This window comes from Anser anser, assembly GCF_964211835.1.
Source record: "Anser anser genome assembly, chromosome: W".
Lineage (NCBI taxonomy): Eukaryota > Metazoa > Chordata > Aves > Anseriformes > Anatidae > Anser > Anser anser.
Genome location: NC_139731.1, coordinates 16,144,912 through 16,163,754, shown reverse-complemented (window position 1 = coordinate 16,163,754; position 18,843 = coordinate 16,144,912). Strand labels below are relative to the sequence as shown.

Sequence of the window (18,843 nt, the reverse complement as noted above, 5' to 3'; positions counted from 1 at the left end):
AAGGGTCCCTCTTACTGAACTATGATCTTGGCCAATAAATTATAAATCTTCTTCAAATTCTTGCTCATCATAGCTCCACAGTGACTCACATTTTCATGAAATCTTCTTTGGTTCTGTATAAATTCATGGTTGGTAAAAAAGCTCGGGCAGCTCTGGAAACTCGGCCCTGCTGTATGCGTGCAAAAAGGGAGGAAGCACCATGGGGACCACCGCGGGCAGTGCAGCCACCACGCCAGCACTGGAGCCAAGCTGCTAGCAGATGTCCATTGGTTCAAGGACGGCACCTTCTCTCCCTTCGGTCCCCACATGGTGCTGAGCCGCGGGACGCATCCTCCAGCCCTCCAAGGTGCAAAGAGCTGAGGTCTTCCTGCACAGAGAACGTCAGGGCTGGGCGGGAGAGACAGAGCTCCGTGTGTTGCTTGATGGCACTGGGCTGACGTGCAGCTGCATCCAGGGGTGGACCACTGTGGGTCCGCTGTGGGTCCGAGCTGGCTGGCTTCCCCCACAGCTGGAAATCGGGATTACTCAGGAGCTTCTGTGCACAAACAGCCTCATTATAAATTTTGGTATGAAAGCTGCCTTCAATTTTCTTGTAGCTCAACCATGGCTCAAGAACCAGAAGTTGGCCACCCATGAGCTATTTCGTCAAGGCAGGTGGGGCTGGGAGATACGCAGGCTGCAGCAGCGGGCAGCGAGGCAGAAGGAAATGCGAAAGGTAGAAAGTGAAGGCATGGTGATCTGCAGGGCCTTGGGGCATCACTCTGAACATCTGCAGGCACCTCGGGCAAAATTCTGTCCCTGCTGAAGTAAATGGAAAATCTGCCGCTGACCTCAAAACGGCCAGAATTTCGCCCGGGTGTTGCCAGGCGGCGCGGCGCGGTGTCACGGTGTGTGTGCTGCCGCACGATGGCTTTGTCCCACCACGGGCACCCTGCTGGGGCCTCCCCACCCGCGGCAGCTCGCAGGGGTTAGCAGGGCTGGGGGCTGCGAGCACAGATTGAAAGGGAGCAGAAACACCAGAAAGAAGAAGGGTCAGAGGTCTGCAGTTTTCCCTGCTCCGTTGTTTGATGGGGATTTTTCTTCTCCAGGGAAAACTATTTTTAATCCAGTTGGGTTTCACAAGTGAATACTTTAATAGTTGTGCCCAAGGTCCTTAGTCGGTCTTAATCTATGTTACAAAACCAGCAAACGTGGCAGTTTACCAGAGGGCTGGTTGAGGGAGGCTCACAGCTGAAATCACAGGCCCAGTACCTCGGCTCTGGCTGGGACAGGCCACGGGCGTTGGGAGCCCCCAAAATGCTGCCGTTCTGTCACCAGGGGTGGCAGTCCAGCAACTCTGGTGTCGTTCTGGAAGGTCAGACATATGGAGAATGTATACACCAGGGCATGGTTTTGAGCTCTTTTATGTCCTAGCTCCTTTCACTTTGCAGAGGTTTGTGAATTGCTTACGTAGTCACTGAGGTGGTGGCCTGAGAGCAATTCCTTGAGAAGGCCTTGTTCTCCCCTCACTTGATGAACATTTTAATTTTGTTGTGAAATATGCAATGCTTTGCCTCTTCATCTCTTCCTGTGGATCTTGAACTTTTTTCTAAGTAATAACTTTGGTCCTGAAATAGCCCTGTGAAGGGGCAGACCCCTTCCCCTCTGGGCAGAGGAGAAAACTGCAACGGAGGAATATTAAGGCCTGAACTGTGTTGTTGGTAGAAAGGATGTTGGACACCTCGGCAGCTGAACTGCAGGGTTAGAAACAAAAGTACATGGTTAAACATATAAATCTAAATCGTGCTTGTAACTACAGAATAAGTAACTTTAACCATATAGATATTTATTGCATAAATATTACCGTAGTAATATATCTGATGATTTATCCCTTCATCCTGACAAATTGCCCTTAAATGACTTGCCCGAAGACACTCGTGAAGTCCATCTGCCCAGGAAGAGCACAGCCTGGCTCTCCTGAGCCCCAGTCCCACGGCTTAATGGCAAGACTATCTTTTTCCAGTCAGTAGCTTCATCAATCATCATTTAAGTCAGCCCGATGGTTGGCTTTCTAAGGCCATTCCCGATGATTTATTCCTCCCCTTCCCTCTGCAGCAGCGTGCAGCCTATGGCTTCTCAGTGCGGGCAGAGACGTGCCCTGTGCCCGTCATTCCCTCGGGCCCGCACGAGGAGCGGCCCGATGCTCTCAGGAGGCCGGTGGCAGGAGCCTCCCATGGCCGTGGCCGCGTGCCCCCGGGTGCTGGCAGCGAGCGGAGGCCCTGCCACCGAGCGGTGCTGGGGCAGGGCCGAGGGAGGGAGGCGGGAGGCTGCAGGGGCCTGCAGAGCTCTCGCCTCACTCAGGGCAGCGTCTCTGTGAGTCTGGAGGGCTGCGGAGGGCTTGTGTTTCGCCCTCGCCCAGCTGGTAAGGTTTCTGGCCATGGGAGGCATGCAGGGACTGATCACACCTCGCGTCTGGGCTCAGAAATCCCCTCGGGCTGCCCCTGCCGGGGGTCCCAGCTCCCCACTGCAGTGGCGTGCATGTGGGGTGGATGCTGCAGGAAGGAAAGCATGCTGCAGGCACCTCAAATTGACTTGGAGAACATCAGTGCCGGTTCTCAATTTCCACCCTCAGTCCCACTGGCTTCCCTTTCCCCTCTGCTTTATCTGGTGTCAGCCCAGCACCTTGCTTGTCAAATATGTGTGTCTCATGTACCATCTTCTGCTACACCGAGTCTCATAATTCATCCTTATTCTCCAATTTTCTATCTCCTTTCTTGTCCTTTCTACTTAGGATTGCTTTTTATGTGGTAATTCTATTTATTTCCACGCTCGGGTTTTCTTCTACTGATTACTCCTCCGTTAAAAATCACTCGTGTTAATTTTTCCCACATTAGTGCTTTTAAAATATGACATCTCTGTGCATGCCCTTGTAAGAAGCGATACAAAGCTTAAGTCAAAACATTAATGGTAGGATTTTCTTTGCATTGATCTCATTCTGCTCCCTCTAAAATCGATGAGACAGAGCTAGGCTAATGCTGAGCAATTCTGAGAAAAAAAAGTGCCTCTGACTGTGGGAGTAATACCACGAGGTTTCTCAGTGTGTTATTAACAGTCCCAGCCCCTGAAGACAACTGATGATAAAAGCATAGCGGATTTTAATAACAGCAGGGTAGAGCTTCTAAATATGACCTCCAGAGACCCTGAAAAGGAAAGAAAATTGAAATAATGCAATACAGTCATACCTGGAATCCTTTTAAGTGGGGGGGTACCACACTTACATTTTTGGCAACACCAAAATCCCAGCCAAGTCCCTGACTGTACCGGCTGTGCACATTTCCACCTGCACTTCTGGGTGCAGATCAACTGTAAAGAGCAGCCTGGGGTGTTTTTTCCAGCAGCGCCAGGTCCTCTTCCCTTCTGCCTCCAGCAGCAGACCCACAGCATCCTGCAGAAGAGACGGGTTCTTTAAGCAGGAGATACCCGACGTGTAGCTTTCATTTTTTTGTGACTTCTCATGGAAAGTAGCATACATCCGTAGCAGGGAGGAACCTGGAGGTTCAGCCAAGGGACGTTCAATTGCTGTGGCAACCGGCATCCTGGAAAACCCACCTCGTCCTGAACCCCACGCCTGGGCTCCCAGCTGAGGGCAGAACAAGCCCTGATGAGGAAACAAGTCTTTGCCTGAATTAATTCACCGTTAGGTCTTCACAATCATTATTTTGAGTGCCAAGTGCATCACTACAAGAGGATCAGTTTTACCTTCTGCTTTCCCGCTTGCCTCTGCAGCATGCATCAGCGTACATGCATCACAATATTGATAATAGCATCAGCTTGGTATTTCACTTAGCAATGGTCTGCTTCCCTTAATGAAGCAGTCCCCAGCTTCTTCATTTCCTCTTCTTAGTAACCAGATTATTGACTTGTAATTTGTCACAATGATATAGCTTGGTTCCTAAATGGGAAATGTTTAAATCAAGCAGCAATTAATGCATTGTAAAGCACTTCAGGTAATTGTGTAATAAGCAGCACATTACCTAGAGTAGTAACACTTTTTACAGCTAAACCAGCAGGAAAAATAATGGTTTTTGCCAGGTTATTTTAGGGTGTGAAACATGCTGTTGTGGAAAGACAGTGTGAATCCATATTATGCAGAAATCAATGGATACCCATCTTTTCAGACTACAGTAGGAGCTGTGTGACAAGGGCACAACATTTTTCCTAATCAAGCAGGTTACGTGAAAGCTAAGAGTCAAGCTGAGCTTGCTATATCCAGCTGTACTTTGTTTGCTACTTAATGGAGCAGGTCATAGTTATAACACCCCAAAGAAATCAGCTCGTCTCAGCCTGAGGAGCACAGAGAAAGTGTTGGAACTCCAGCGGCTCTGCATTAAATCACTTCTATAGGTCATCTGCAGAGAGGGGACTCAGGGAAATAATAAACCAGTGTCGTTCTTCTGCTGGTGTTTAAGACTTGTCCCCACGGGAGGGAGTGTCTGGTTTTAGGTTGGGGAAAGCAATATGGCTAAAGAAACAGTTATTTATGTGCTATACGGTTCTTGGCAAACCATCAGACACCGGGTTTGCAGCTCCCTCTCCTCTGGATACAAGGAAGAAAGGTTTGTAAAATAGGTTGGCGTGGACAGCAATCCCCGGGGCAACAACCCCCGGGCTGGGCTGCAGCTTGGTGACTGCTCTTCCCACCCGTCCCCTCGTGCTCTTCCCACCCGTCCCAGCTGCTCAGCTCTCGCTGCCTGGGCAGGTCCCAGGGACAAAGCCGTGGTGCCACCCTCAGCCCTCTGCACAGTGCCGGAGCAGCTTTCATTTCCTCCGGGGCACGAGGCTGGGCTGCAGGCAGGGCGCCGTGCGGCTGCCCCCCAGCGAGTCCCGCTGCGTGCCTGGCGCTCTGTGCTCCGCTCCCTGTCTGCGTGGCCTTGGAGCAAAGATGAGTGGGAGAGAGACGATCCGTAATTCTTTCCCACCAGTACATTTCAAAAATGTCATTTTTGAAATTCAGAATTTCAGGATTAACAAAGCACACGTTGATCTTTTTGTTTTCAAGGAAAATCTTTTTTTTTTTTTTAATTGCATTTTGAAGAAATATCTGCAGTACATCATACTTGGCCTCCCCAAAGAATGACTCCAGTTCTGGGTCTTTAAGAGGAAAGAATAACACGTACATCATGCTCGCTGCTTTTCATGGCACTCCCAGGGAGCTGCTGACCAAGAAAGTGCTAACCATAGTGTTTTCACCTTTAACTTTGAAACATGCTGATCGCATTTTCTCCTTCAGCCTTTTTCTCTCAGCTGCTCATGTATACAGTTTATTCAATTCATGGCAGTGTACAACAAAAATCAATAAAAAGCATTTATTATAAAGTACCAGAGATTAAAATAACTGACTTAGCTATGCTATTAAAACATGGGCAGCTCAAAGCAAGGATGTACACTTCACACAAAATATGATTTATGTTTTGCAGGGGGGGAAAAATCCAGTAAGCAGAAAAGGAAGTTTTTCTGTCTTGCCAATGAATCACTGTCCTGCTTTAAAGAAAAGTTAATAAACATGAAATGATTATTTAATAAAAGTAATCTAGCATTTTATTAGAAATATAGCTCTTCTAAATAATGACTGTCTTCCCTGGCTAGCAATAATACCTCCAAAACTTTAATCAGGTCAGCAAAGTGGCTGCCTCAGTTTCCAAGATTTACACAAGATTAATTTCCTTTTAGCAGCCAGTTTTAGGTGTACACACTTCGTAGGTATGAAATGTTTGCGCCTATGCTTTATGAAACAAAGCCCGGTTTTCAAGCAAAGGTATGCCGAGCTTCCCAGGCTCATCTGTCTGTAGGTGCGCGCACCCAGGTAACGAAGGTCTCATCCCGAAGGACGTTCCCAGGGCCAGCAGAGGCCGGTGGGAGCCTGCAGCTCCCGGGAGGACCTCCTGGCGCAGCACGCAGCCCCGCAGCCTCCCTGCTCCAGCGCTGCCTTATGCCACGCTAATGAGCCGGCGAGGACGCAGCCCTGGAGCCCTGCATCTCCCGTTGGCAGCAGATAAGCAGACAGTCAAATTACAGAACTGCACAGCACAGATGTCTTCCGTGCATGCTGCTGGATGGAAACGCGACGTCGTGAAAAGCTGAAGTCCTAGCAAAAGCAGCAAGACGTCTCAGCTGCATCGTGAGCTGCTCGACGGAGAATTTCACAGGCGGGTTTGAAGTTTACTCAGCTTAGTAAAAGGAAGAGGAGGAAAAGCTACTGTAGTTTGTTGCAACAGGCAAACTGAAATTCATTTAATTTGTTACTTGCCGTTTTGTCCTATAAACTCAACTACTTATTAACACTGTAAATATGCCTTTTTACTGGCTCCCTGACAGCTCACATGCTTTCTGTGCTGTCTCCTTAAACATTTATGAGCATTCATGAATATGCAAATTCACAATCTAATGTCTGCAAAATGGTTGCAAGTACAAATGCTGTGTTAATATTTCATACAATGATGGGAGCAAATCAACAATCATAAATTTTGAACAAATATGTTGCTTCATTAATAACTAATGAAGCAGGGCATGGAGCTCTAGATTTGGCATTTAATAGTAAAAGTGGTGTTTAAAAAGAGCTTATCAGGCACCACGCTCATTTGAAAAAGGGTTAGCAGCCTCTGCAGCTCACAGGAAGGTTCCAGGATGATAAATACTGGAGATGCACACACAGAAACAGAGTTATGGATATATCTCCAAGAACTACTTCTCTTCCCCAAGTCTTTGCTGGTTTTGGAAGACCAAGAAGATTGTCAGACTGCAGAGCACTCACCTCAAAGCCTCAGCGGTCTGCACGCCTTTGTGAAATAGGATTGGTAGCCTGGGGATTTGCTTAAAGAAGCCGCCGTGAGTTATCAGTAAACCCTGGCCACCAGTGGAGGTCTCTGCACTGACCCGGGATGCCACCACGCACACCCCTCCTCTGAAACACCCAGCTCAGGGTCCTGCTGTCTGTGGGCATCCCAGAGCCTGATAGCATTAATTAATTGGATTAAGGGCCATAGAGAAGGGGAGGAAATCATTAAGAACGCCTCCCAAGTTACCCTGTGCCTGAGTATTTTATTCCGGCATAATTTGCTTTACGCAGAGTTACTTTGATTGTGATTTAATTAAAGTCTGTGTTTAGCGTTTCCCCACACAGAACCTACTCTATTCCTCTGATTAGGTGGAGGGGAAACAGTGGGGAAATGATGGTTTTGTGTTTTCTGTCTCTGACAAAAGGCGGATCCCAGTGCTGCTCCCAGGTACACTGCTCACCGAAGTTCCTCCTAACGTAACCCAGTGAGCACAGGCAAGGAACACCAGCTTCAGAGTTACCGAGCGAGTAGGAGAGCGTTCCCGTGACCAGCCTGTTTATTTTTCCTCTCCCCTTGCTGCTGACTTTCTCTGAAGTCGGGGCAGCGGGCCGGGGGCTAGCTGGGGATCAGCTGCATTCCCGCACGCTGGCTGGGGGGGCACCGCCGCTGCCCCCCGACAGCCACCTCGCTTCTTGTCGTTTCCACGTCCTTCCTCCAAAGGATTGTGTAAACCGTCTGACAGCAGGGCGGGACGCGGCAGTAAATGTCAAGGGAAATGGATGGGGGTCAGGCAGATCGCTGGTTTGCAGCCCGTTGGTTTGGTTTAGGTTGACCAAAGCACAACCAGCCCTGCCGTTTATCCCGGGGAGGGGAGGGCCGCCGAGCCCAGCAGCAAGAACTTGTTAAAAGTCTCCAGATCCTGTCAAAATGCCTCCGTTTTATGGCTTTCAGTTGAAGGTTGAAGTTTTTGATGAGGTGCATGAACAGTGACCTCATAAATTGCTCCATAAAGTGTAAACATGATTTCTAAAAATTCTTTTTGAAACACAACTTTAATAATAAGCCAAACTTGTTAGAACTGCCTTAAATATTTATGTGCATGGCATGCTCTCCGCACAGCTTGTAATTATAGAATATTATTTCTCTTTTTGTACATTTTTAGGCTGTACTGCCACTAGCATTTGACACTTTAATTTAAGCATAGTTAAAAAAAAAACAGGATAATTTCTTTTTTCCACCTTAGTATAAAGATAAACCAGCGAAATCATTCCTGCATTTGCTGGTACAATTTCAATTTTTAGCTATGTTGATAATTTACTTTTGATGCTAATTAATTACAAGTAATCATAAAAACAAATTAAAAGCACTATACTTGCAGCAGGTTTTTTTATGCTTATGAAATAATGCATCTTTATGCATCTGTTTACTTGCTATGTAAAAAAATGTAATCTATATTCATAGGAAAACAACTTTAGCACTCAACGGTGGTGCTGTAAACCATTACCACTAACGTGTTTTTAGCTCTTTCCTTTTTGTAGAAAGAGGGCAGTCCAGTGCAAAACCCCAAAGTCCACCAGTTTGGAAGCTTGTGTTGAAGGTAAAAGCTTGTGATTTAGAGATGAGACATAGAGGCTTGAGAATATGGATTTAAAAGGAAGCGCGCTTTATTTGAAGATAAATATCCACCAGAAATGGCTCAAAATCAATTAGCAGTGTAAAAGTACCTCGTGCTGAAAATGCACTATCATTTGTTAACGCTGCAGGCCGGGCTTGGCAGGGCAGGGAATGTCCTGGGGCCTTTGGGGCAGGTTGTGCACCTAAAGGAGTCGGTGCTGCCCCGTAGGGGGAAATGTGGCCCGGGGTCGTGTGATGGCGCTGCTTCGCTCCCCTCAGCCCTCTGTTTGCCAGGAAAAAACCCATATCTGGGGAGGTTTTATGAGGGAAAGGCCCAATTCTTCGCCCAGGTCTCTGCCTCGAGTAGCCCCGGAGGCAGCTTTGAGGTGGTGCTGTCTGCATTCGCCAGGAGGATGGAGACGTGGATGTCACCCGCGTCTCGATGGCACTCGGCTCCCTGGTGGCTCCCGGTCTTCTCATGCATTTTTCCATATGCGTTAAGAAGTTTGTGGGAGAAGATAGAGACTTGCAGATAACCCGCAAGTTTTGGGTCGAGACAGCGGTGCAGCTGGTCATTATGACCCTCTGGGATCTTGTGGGGAGGAAGGATCGGAGCCAGCTCCGAAAACTTCCTCCCGCCCTTGCCAAGTCTCAGAGCTGAGTCACCAACAACTCATTATCAAGACTTTGTGTATTGACCTAACTTCTGGAAGAAGGCCTTGAATTCCTTGGCAACTTCCAATATTAAGAAACAGAAGCTTTTATGGGATTAGATGTGAAAATGAATAAAACAATGCTGTGCAGTCATCTTTGCGGTACTGAACTCAATACCAGATTCAATATTTTCATTATGCCTCACCATTATTATTATTATTTTTTTTTCAGATTTCAGCTTAGTGCAAAATTCGGTGTTCAAAGATTTTTAATGAAACGCATGAAGAGGTGTGTGGGTGGGTGGGGGAACGTCCTGCGCCATGGCGTCTAGGAAACCTGGGGTGTTCACCGAGCCCAGCCGGGCTGGAGTGGCTTTCCCAGCAGAAGGAAAGCTCTCCTCCTGCAGCAGAACTGGTGGCAGGCATCACACCCGGCAGCTCTCCTGGTGGCTGCAGAGCTGAGGGGTCCCTGGCTCAGGCTACCCTGTGCCACTGTTGGATTTTAAGTGCCCTGCGCGGGTAGAAGACCTTCCTCCAGCTTGAATGGTGGCAACGGTTCCTCTGGTGGGACCCAGAGGGGTCTGGAGTGAAAGCTGAAACGTGCATTCGGTCCCTGAGCTGGTACCAGGAAGGACCTGCCCGTGACGAAGCCCACCGCCAGGCGCACAGGGGAGCAGTCTGTCCTTCCAGCCGGCAGCCTTCTGTGCTGGCCTCCCCCCCTGCCCCCTGCACGTCCCACTCCTCCGGGTCCTCCGCTGGCCCCAGGGCAGCAGCCAGGAACAGCTCAGGCTGTGGGCTGCGGAGCTCTTCAGCGAAACCTGTGACAGTAACCAGAAGTAAACACCAAACAAAAACCACAAGCGTGTCCCTGTCGTATAAGCCCAATCAGTCACAATCTGTCCCCTGCCTGCCCTTGTTTCCTATTATCTCCTCGGCAGCATTCCCCTCCTGCCCTTTCATATATACGCCCGCTATATCCATTAACACTTCAGTCTTCTCATCTTGTACATTTATCACAATCTTTGGATCCTTGATCATCAAAGTTAATTTTCCGTATCTGCTCCAGCCCCCTCCGGCAGCCTGTCTCACTGGCCATACCTGCCGCCTCTGCTCCCCCTCCGCTGTCGTTGCACCCCTATATACAGAATTATATCTAATAATCAGCTACTGCATCACAAATATCCAACAAATCTAGAAAGGTACACTTATGTGCACGCTTATTGTATGTTAATTATTAGCACCACGTATGCCAGAGAGGTTTAACTATGTAATAGATATAGATCTAACTAAATACCATAGGTGTTAAAGCTCAAACAACACATTTTTGTTAATCAAATGATACTGAATTAACATACTGTACAATAATTGCCTTGTTAAATTTAAATTAAAACCTTATTTGAGACACATAATCTGGAGTGTGACTCACTGTTCTAACCACATTTAGATTGTTGTCAGTACAATTAGGATTTTGAATTTACAAGTTGCTTTTTTTTTTTTTTTTTTTTTAATTTAATCAATCACTATAGCAACTGCAAAATTAAATAGGAGACGTTCCCCCTTCCAAGTCCACTTTGCTGTGCTTGCTCCTCTCGCTGGTGGAAAGGCAAACTTTAAAAGTTTCTGGAACCCAGCCGCCCCAGAAGCTCTCCCCAGGCTCCTGAGCGCGCCCCGGGGGAAGGCAGCTCACAGAGGCGCCCAGCACCCAGCCCAGGACAATCCCCGCGTACTGGGTGTCGGAGCCCAGCACCCGGGCAGCTCGCTGTGGTGTGCCCCCGGCCGCGGCTTGCTGCTGCGTGCCTGCTGCTGCCGGGGCCGTTTCAGCACAGGCACTGCCTGCCCTCAGCAAAGGCACCCGACGTCCCCAGTGCCTGGCCGCCCCGGAATGCCCCCCGGTAATTAGGGGATGTTCCCCTGTTTGTTCGTGTTTAGTTTCATGTGGCTGTGGTGAGGGTGAGGTTTCTGCAGCCTGTAATTCTCTGAGTCCCAGCAGCTCGGGCGGGAGGTACGGTTCAGCTGCGACGTTTGAGAGCACGCAGGCACAGTGAGAGCTGCTCACAGGAGCACCGGAGGGGGCGAAATGGCTTGTTTTGAGTACGAACACTGGAGAAAGGGTAAAATTAACAAGGAAAGTCATTTTCCAGAAACCGTTTTCTCAAACAAACAAGCAAACAAAAAATATTCAGCAAAAACAACAAACCTTCTCTGTGTTGTAATTCCCAGCTAGGGAAAATAGGGGAAACAGCTCTCTCACTGTCAGAGGGAGCTGCAAAGTCCATGAGAGGACTGCGTGTTTAGATACCCCCATACCCCTTAAAGTCTAGCCTACAGATAATGCTTCCACAAATGCCTACAACTGTTTCTCCAATCCATTTCCCTTGTTGTGTTCGCCCTTACACCATAGGTGCGCTCTCCCTTTGGACTGCAGACGAAATCCCTCGCGTGTTGGTGCGCGTGACCTTTTTCCTCGACTTTTCGCCTGGCTGTCTGTCCGCTCTGCTTTGCAGCTTGTATTGGAAAAACTGTGAGAAAGTCCCTCAAAGAGAGGAAAATTCCCCTCCGCTCTGCTGCTCGAGGGCTGGGAAGACTCCCACACCGGCACTTGCTCTTTGCTCGATTGCGTTATGTATTTACTCAGTTTGTCCAAGTGCGGAACACGCCAAGGGGAAAAAAAGCAAGTGAATATTTCTTACAGAATAGAAAGTATTTGGGCTGGCTTTGAACCTTAACCAAACATTCAAGTCGGTTTATACAACGCACAGCTTAGCTGAACAAAGTTAAACATTATAGAATTACACCGAGTTCGTTGTTTTACCGACGTGCAGTCGGAGAAAGCATTCGCCGGGCTGCGGAGAACACGGGCCCCGTCGAGGACGGCTTCAGCAGAGCTTAGCCCCGCTCCTGCTTCCTGACACACTACACCGGCCGCCGAGGCCGGGGCCGTTACCAGCGCCTTGCCCGGCCCTGAGCACCGCCAGCACCTGGCACCGTTAATAACCCCATTCATGGGGCTCGTTATTTGTACCCTTGCAGGTTTAGGCATTGACCTCAGATTTACAGGTGTAACTTAACGAGGCACATGTTGCAGCCAGATGTCCTGCAAACAGATACCACATATATATCTTTGTACATGAATAATCCTGAAATACTCATTATGAGGCGCGCTCATGAGATCTGCCTTGTTATTAGAGCACCAGTCTTGCACGTCAGCCGGAACAGATGGAAAAAAACTGGAAAATGTATTTAACATTCCTGCTAGTTTCTTAAAAATAATTATCTGATTAAAAGTGCCAAATGCGATTTTCATTTTTCCTTATTCATCGTACTGGTAAAAGTGTAGTTGAATTGGCAGTGATGCAACACCACAGAGTTATGACAGGAATCATAAAAGGAGCAGGCCAGCGAGTGAATTTTAACTCGAGAATACGGGATTTAAGTACCGTCCAACCTCATTAATTTACAACTGGGGCTTTGTGCAGCAATCATAACATATAAATTATACATTAGGCACTTTTCAATCACAATGAATGTGTTGAAGGTATTCTGCAAGGACCAGCTCGAGCAGCGAGCTGTGGCGCCCGTGTGGAAATGGCCCACGAGGGCCTTGCCTGCCATCCGTGGGCTGGGGGCTCGCCGGGGGCTCACCAGCCCCAGGGAGGGCCAGCATCTCCCTCCACCAGGGCACTCAGTCCTGGCCAAGAGGCCAGGAGCCTGCCTTGGGCAGGGTGGTTGGTGGTGGCCCCTTTTCCTACCAGGGAAGTGGTGGTGGTGCCCATAGGTGTGTCAGAAGCCACTGAAGGTAAGGAAGCAAAAACTTTAATTGTCAGAGAAACACCTGGGAACCCTGGTTTGCATGTGCACACAGTGACCATGGGCTTAATCTCACCAAACATCCTGTGACTCCTGTCTGAGCCTGTGCTGATCTGCAGCAGGGGCTTGGGTCCCTGCCGGGGGGTGAAGGGGTGCTCCCGAGGACCGCGGGGCGATGCTGGTGACGGCGCGGGACGGACACCCGGCAGCTGGGGAGATCCCGCCCGCGCTCCCGGGGGCTGTGCAAGAAGAGAGAGAAGCCCCAGCTGAATATTTCAGCCCTCGCATGTAGGTGAGAGACGTGGCTGAATGAGATTTTAACTTAATTTTGGCAGAAAACTGCCAAATTGTGATTCAGGACCGTGCGTTATGCAGACTGCCTTTTGTCTTTGACTTCTACTTACGCTTAACCCAACGAAGATCATTGTCTTTCTCAATAAACACCTGTTTGGAGTTTTTTTAAATGTCTGGTTCCCAAGAGTTGTGTTATAATAAGGCATGGGTTTAATTGCATTGAAAGGGGGAAAAAAAAGGTATGATTTCTAAAAGGACAGAATACTTATGATATTTATGGACCCATTTAACACACTGCTTTGGTTTAAAGAGGTGGGGATTTACATGTGTTAAGTGCTCCTACAAATCTCCTTTACCCTTTCTTGGAAAAGGGCAACACAATAATAATTGTTAAATTTATGTGTTAAGACGTCTGTACTGTAGAGCTCTGCACATCAGTAGCTAAGCACAATAGACTGTCTGCTTCTACTTTTTATCCTGTATCTATTCACCGAAGCACCCGACGGTCCCGATGCCTGGCAGAGGGGTGGCTGGCGCGCGCTCCGTCGCGCAGCTCTGCTCTACCTGGCGAGGGGCTCTGGCGAAGCTCAGAGCAGGGGTGCCTGGTGTTAAAGCTAGCAAAGTGCAATTACACAGCCCGCACGTAGCGCGGTGATTCAGTAAGTGGGTGAAATCCTGAAGCTTGACACGGGGAACGGGTTGGATTTGTGCTCGCGGCAGCCCTGAGGAGCCGTTTCCAGGAGGAAGACCGATGTGCCCATCAGCCAGACCCCCCCGAAGTGCCGCCAAGCGCCATGGGGACCAGCTGGGAGCGTGGCCTCGGCCAGCCCACCCCGGGGTGCTGGGGCTTGGGTCCCACTGGTGTGCCCATGGCTCGCGGGCAGCCCGGCCACAGCTGCTGCACACCCCGGAGCCGTGCAGAGCCAGCGCTGCCCGCGGGCGTGCGAGCCCTGCCGCTGCCCGGCGAGGTCCCGGAGGCAGAAGTGTAACGCCGTGCTGAGACACAGCGATCTCCGGAGCAGATCTTCCTCTACCCGTGATAGAAATAGGCTCCACAAAATGTCAGCGATGTTAAATATGGTGCTAATTGCTGTTTGTTTATTCTTCTCCTTAAAAACCTTCAAACCAACTGAAATGAACCCTCAATGAACTTTTATCACTGATAACACAATCTCTTAATTTAGATGCCTGTAGATGAGCAGGCTGGGAAAAGGCACTCGTGTTTATCTTACCCCGTGCTCAGTACACAGCCCTGGAGAAAGTGTGTTTCTAAAGGCACTGATAGTCAGACAGCCTCCTCTGGGAGAACGGTGTGTTCCCAAATGAGGCTTGTTATGCTGATATTTATCACAGTTTGATTTTTAGAACTCCTGAATATGTTTGCTTTCCGTATTTTTCCATACTCTGATGACTTCACTGCTATTTAGAGCGATGTTTCTCCGCTGAATGCATGCTTGGGTGAGAATATCATATGCACTTACCTGCAGATATCACGATTCTCAGATCAGCGCAGTCCCTGCAGCATGTGGGTGTGAGACCTCAGCCACACGCGCTGCCCATCCGCAGCCGGGATGGGATGGGGTGGCCCCGGTGCCGTCGGCTGAGCATCCTATGCCCCACCTAATGCCTACGGCATTATTTAGTAACGCATCTGTTTGGAGTCATGGCACCACCAGCACCGTAGTATCAGTGTGGGGCCTGGTACTGTGGTAGCCTTCAGAGAACATACAAGAATGCCTCTCTGCAGCTGGTGCTGATCTCTAAGTTTAGCCTGAAAACTAGAAGAAAAAAAAATCTTAACCTTTACACTAGCAGTGTCTTTGCAAAAGCTGTTGGAAGACACCAGGGAAAGAAGTGTACCAACTTGTAAGATGGCTGGATAAGCATGATAAAGGGATTTGTGTCGACATAATTACTGGGGACTGGACTTGACAGGTCTGGGAGCTTCGTCTACTTTCATTCACTTTGTTTCTCAAATATTTTTGCAGCATTTTCTGTTCCTGGTTCCTGCATTGAAGGCTGACCCTATCTTCTCAACAGCCAAACCCAATGCACAAAGATGGGCTCCTTGGGTGGGACAAGCCAGCAGCAGGAGCAGCATCGCCCTCCTGCTGCGTTCATTGCACCACTGCATGTGGGGTCCTGGTACAGTTACGAACCCCAAATCTGCTGTAGTGGAAGGGCGTAAGAGCAGGACCACTCACAGGTCTGTCTTGCCCAGCTTTGTCTCTCCTAGGGTGCAGTGCAACCCTATCCACGGCTTATGCCGTATCATTTTGAGCACGTCATTTCAGTGAGCTAAGAAAAGCTAAGAAAGCCTTTCATGGCAGAAGGGCTGGTAAACCACAGCGGAAGGAGTCTGCAGTGAACAACAGCTGCTGGAGAGGAGGAGGGAGCGGCTCCTCAGCCGCCGGGTCAGCCCTGCGCACCCTGCTGACAGGCCCTGCACTCAGGGTCCTGCGGAAACGGGGACGCCAGGAAACGCCGCACCTCTGGAAGGAGCTGCTGCTGCCGAAGAGATCTGTGATGGCACGGCCACCCCTCCAGCTGCAGAGGGCTTCCTCCTGCTCTCTGTCGGCCTGGACATGGTGTGCGCAGAGCGTGTGAGCTGTACAGGGCAGCTGCCAGGCAGAGGGCATGGCGAAAGGAACGTGTACCTGCCCTTGCCTGGCGCTGGTGTCCACCTCTTGCCATCACTGATATATTGTGCTCTTCGGCCCACGTTAAGCACCGGGTAACTCAGGCTTCAGCAACTGCAATCAATTACAGCTGTTAACCATTGGATCTGCTTGCAAAGCTCCAAAGAAAATCCCAACGTACAAATCCAACTGCAAATCCGTATGATTCACTGGCTACTGGTGCCAAATGATTTTGTTTTACCATTTATGCACAAAGCATTAGTGTATCATACACTAGTGATGTTTATCATCTTGTATTGTACACACAATATTTGGCAGTTCTTTGCCCCGAGAAAGGCACTAATCAAAGCCACGGCTCAGCAGAGCACTTACACGTGTGCTGAACTCCGAGCGTGCACCTAAATTCCCACCTTGCAGGAGAGAAAGTCACCTTTTGCTTAACGTAGTTCTGCCGAAAAAAAATTGCTCCTGTTGGGCCAACGGAGTTTGCTTCCTGAAGGAAAGCTCCGCCAGCAGAATCGGGGTGGTGCTTTCGGGCCTGGCGCTGGCAGCCCTGCACGTCCTGCACAGCCCTGGGGCCGTGTCCCCCCGACCTGCTTGGCCTCCTCAGAGACCCCAATTCCAGCAGAGGGACAGGGACAGGCAGTGCTTTCCTGGCTCACCCCTGTCCCAGATGTGCCCCCGCGCTTCCTCCCACCTGTGCTCTTTTGGTGGCCCCTCTAAATGACTGTGTCCGTTGCCCTGCAGCTGTGCATCACCTGTGACAGCCTCTAGTGAGGCTCATTTCCAAAACTTCAAAAGCTCCCCCGCATCACGCCCGCCACTCCCTTCTCTCTTGTTATCGACATGTACAAAAATTCAAAGAGATTCGTGGATGTGAAGCCATGTAATTAGTGGAGTTGAGATTCAAAGGTAAAATCATGGGAGGGACGTTGAAATTATCCACAGGACAGCCGTTTTGCGGCTAGGGAGCGGTGACTGAGACCCACGTGCACCAGGGGATGCGGGCACCAAACGCAGGGGCAAGGACTGCACAACGAAGGCCACGCACCTCGAGCGGCGTGCCCGGGGAGCAGCACGGGGGGCAGCGTGCCCCCGCCGCCGCTTTGGCACCCCGGCGCTTCCTCTGCGAGCTATCCACTCCCATTCCCACTCTCTCCTCTTTTCAGTTTGCCTGTTTATCTACAATCTGTCTATTTAAATTCCTTCTAAACAAGATGGGAATATCTTTGTGCCTGTTTGTAAGAATATTCTGCATCCATCTGTTATTTACATCATTCATTTTCCTGAGGTGTCTCCAACAAATCCTGGCTGGATGCTCTGTATGTGTTATTAATAAAACAGCTGTAAAAATATTAACTGTACGGCCTAATTGTCAGCCCTGATTAAGAGCCAAATTTATCCCCGAACGGATGCTGAGACACGGAACGTGGCTGTTCTCCAGATCTGACCCTTGCAGCTTGCTCCACAGTTTGCTCTTTGAACACTTCAATTGCAGAGCTGAGAAGAAAGCTTTCACCCTCAACCTCATTACATTTCTCTTTGTTTCTGTGTGCATAGCCCTGCCGGAGCCACCAGTGCTCATTTTATTCTTTTAATTTGCCACTTATACCCTGTTGTAATAAAGTATTACCAGCAGTGTTTAACCTCCACATCATTTCATTTGGGGCAAGCCAGCAGCGCTCCAGCAGCGTGTTACTTTACGAATTCGTCAGCATAAAGACAAGTGGAAGCTCTGTGTGCTTACTCCCTGTGTGGAGCTGCGAAGCTGCATTTTGATAGCTTAACTCGGAAAGTTCAAATCCCTACTGGCAGGCAGCAGCTTTGCCACAGAGAGGACAAGGAGGTGCTGTGGGAGAGGCACGTGTGGCTGCTCTTCGAGGGGAGCTTCACCTTTGGGGAGCAACTCCAGCGTACCACCTGCTGTCGGGACCAACACTGGGGGCTTTTTTTCTTCCGACAGTTTTGCAGAGTCAGAGGGAGCCTCCCCTGGCCTCCCCTGGGAGGAAGGAGCTGCTGTTTAAGCTCTGCAAAGGGCCCAAGGGCGCAGCACGGCGTGCGGGCCCGCATGCGGGCTGCAAGGCACCGCTCACACCAGGCCTCGGGCAGTAACGCTCAGCTCCTGGGCCTGATCCTGCCCGGCAGTCTGCACATGAAAATGCCTGTGCTTGGACCTGCTGGGCTTTGGGCCATGGTTTTCGTGAACACCCAGTTTACAAATACCGTTCTGTAAATGTTTAGTAAAAGTGGAAGAACTATGCTGAAGTTTACAGGCAGGAAAATGGCACAACTCTGCTTCTGAAAACATTCCCAGGCCCCCGCTATTTATTGCAAAGGGCTAGAAGAACACAAAAATAATAAGGAATTGGTCTATGCTCAGTGCTGCCCGGCTGGCACCAAGGGAAGTGCAAGCAAACGGAGCCGGGCGGGCAGGGGCAGCCGCTGCGGCCGGCACCTCTGGGACCAGCTCCTGCTCTGCCTCCTCGCAGTGGGGTCTGGGGCTGGGCCTCCCCTCCTGTCCCCAAGGCCTCTCTGCCTCTCCGTCCGCCTGTCTGTCCCTTGCTCAGACACTGCTGGCCTTTCAGAAGAGCCTCAATGCCCGCAGCACCACACAGGCGGGTGTCTCCCCGAGACCTTGTTTACTAGCTCCCCAAAAGCAGCCGCAAGGCTGGCCGTCAGCACCGAGTAACGCAGGCTCCTGTACTGATTTGCGGAATTTAGCTTAAAAGTGCCCCGTGGAGCTGTAAGAGCTTAGCTGCAGTGCTGGTTTAAGGGAGCAGGAGGCTGGCTGGGGGGACCACCCACCCACCCACCTGCACTCCGGCTGCCGGTGTTGCATTCCGGGGACAGCTCTCCTAAAACAAGGGCATTAGAGTGAAATATCAGGATTTAGCCCAGAATGACTCTTTTGGTTAATTTTTTAGGCCAAGTGCTATTTCAGCAGGTGTCTTTAATTTTCGTTCTGCGGCCAAAACTCGGCCCGTTTTCACTGACTCCTGCGCCACTCGGAGCGGTGGCAGG

The 18,843-nt window shown here is 49.8% G+C and overlaps 1 long non-coding RNA gene across 2 annotated transcripts; it reads right to left on the bottom strand.

The window, feature by feature from the left end:
- Window positions 1–1,259: 1,259 nt before the first annotated feature.
- Window positions 1,260–6,928, bottom strand: LOC310888794. Of its 2 annotated transcripts, none has more exons than XR_014576166.1 (3): window positions 3,510–3,652; window positions 3,258–3,424; window positions 1,260–3,179 (listed from the first exon to the last, which is right to left on the bottom strand). It is a non-coding gene; the product is annotated as an uncharacterized lncRNA (long non-coding RNA). The 2 variants fall into 2 exon arrangements; XR_014576165.1 differs by lacking the exon at window positions 3,510–3,652 and adding an exon at window positions 6,791–6,928 and having other exon boundaries at window positions 1,261–3,179.
- Window positions 6,929–18,843: the final 11,915 nt, after the last annotated feature.